This window comes from Bubalus kerabau, chromosome 20, assembly GCF_029407905.1.
Source record: "Bubalus kerabau isolate K-KA32 ecotype Philippines breed swamp buffalo chromosome 20, PCC_UOA_SB_1v2, whole genome shotgun sequence".
In the NCBI taxonomy this organism is placed as follows: domain Eukaryota; kingdom Metazoa; phylum Chordata; class Mammalia; order Artiodactyla; family Bovidae; genus Bubalus; species Bubalus kerabau.
Genome location: NC_073643.1, coordinates 55,466,410 through 55,468,061, shown reverse-complemented (window position 1 = coordinate 55,468,061; position 1,652 = coordinate 55,466,410). Strand labels below are relative to the sequence as shown.

The 1,652-nt window shown below is 52.5% G+C and overlaps 1 non-coding gene across 1 annotated transcript; it reads right to left on the bottom strand.

Annotated features, from left to right (window-relative positions):
* Nucleotides 1–557: 557 nt before the first annotated feature.
* Nucleotides 558–631, bottom strand: TRNAR-CCU (transfer RNA arginine (anticodon CCU)). The gene has a single exon. It is a non-coding gene; the product is annotated as a tRNA-Arg (tRNA).
* Between the last annotated feature and the right edge of the window lie 1,021 nt (nt 632–1,652).

Sequence of the window (1,652 nt, the reverse complement as noted above, 5' to 3'; positions counted from 1 at the left end):
AACTAGGCAGAAGTGAATAATTGTTGCATGAATGAATGAGCTGTTATTACAACACTTTCACCAATGTGCCTCACCGTGGGACTCTGCAGTATCATTTTCCAGGGCTGCCATAACAACGGACCACAAATGGCATGCTTTAAGCTACAAACATCTTTTCTCTCGTGGCTCTGGAGCCCTGAAGCCCAAAGTCAGGGTTGGCAGCCGGGCCCCGCCCCTTCCAAAGGCGCTGCGGGAGAATCTTTGCTCCTGCCCAGTTTCCGGTGGTTGCCCGCAATCTTCTCATTCCTCACTCGCCCTTGGACTGCTCCAGCCTCTGCCTCTGACTCCATAAGGTCTCTCCTCCCAGCTTCTGTGTCTCTCCTCTTCTTGTAGGGACACCAGTCATGTTGGATTTAGAGCCCACCCTACTGCGGTTTGATGTCACCTTTTTAAAAATATTTATTTTTTTGGCTGTGCTGGGCCTCAGTTGCGGCTCGAAGGATCTTTGATCTTTGTTGTGGCATGCGAGATCTTTAGTTGTGGCACTTGAACTCTTAGATGTGGCATGTGGGATCTCGTTCCCTGACCAGGGATCGAACCCTGGCCCCCCTGCATTAGGAGTGCAGAGTCTTAGCCACTGGACCACCAGGGAAGTCCCCAGTTTGACATCCTTTTGACTGAAGACATCTGCAACTCCTCTATTTCTAAATAATGTCACCTTGTGAGGTTCCAGGAAGGACGTGAATTCAGCGGGGTGGGGTTGATCAACCCAGTGCGGGTCTCCAGCTGCTCCTTCCTGTCTGGTTTTTCTAACCTCCTGCCCACGTTCCACACGCCTCCACTCCCACACCTCCCCTTAGTGGTACAATAACCGGGTTACCCCACCCTCCTCCTCTCCCATCCCTCTTCTCTAATCTCCTGGCACCTAGAATCCCCGGTTAAAGTCATGTTCCCTGACAAACAAGAGGAGGGGTAGCTGACTGTGTGCCAAAGCCCTTTGTGTTTCTCAGTGTGAGGTCACTTGTCCCCTTACACTGGAACCTGGGAATCACCAGCTCACCCAGGTGCCGTCATGGGGACACACGGGGACTTGGGTGGATGGATTAAGACAGGCTGGGGCTCAGCGTCAGCATGCTGCAGCCGGCACCAAGAGGCATGGGAATGCCGCGTGCAACCCTCGTGAGGGAATCGGTGTCTCTTCAGAAGGGGACAGAGGGATGACCCCAGTTAGAGACGGGCTTTGACATAAGACTGTGCATAAGACTGGCCTTGGGGAGAGAGGTTCAAGACGGAGGGCACGTAGATATACCTATGGCTGATCCATGTTGATGTATGGCAGAAGCCAACCCAGTATTGCAAAGAAATTATCCTCCAATTGAAAAAAAAGACTGACCGTGCCCTCTAGGCACAGAACACTGGGGCCGTGTGCAGCATTCCTGGCAATTTATGGAAGCTGCAGGTGTGCTAACTTGGGTCCACATGTGTGTGTATGCTCTGTTGTGTCCAGCTCTTTGAGACTCCTGGACTGTAGCCCTCCAGGCTCTTCTGTCCATGAGATTCTCCTGGCAATAACACTGGAGTGGGGTGCCATTTCCTTCTCCAGGGCATCTTCCCAACCCAGGGATTGAACCTGCGTCTCCTGCATTGGCAGGTGAATTCTTTACCTCTGAGCC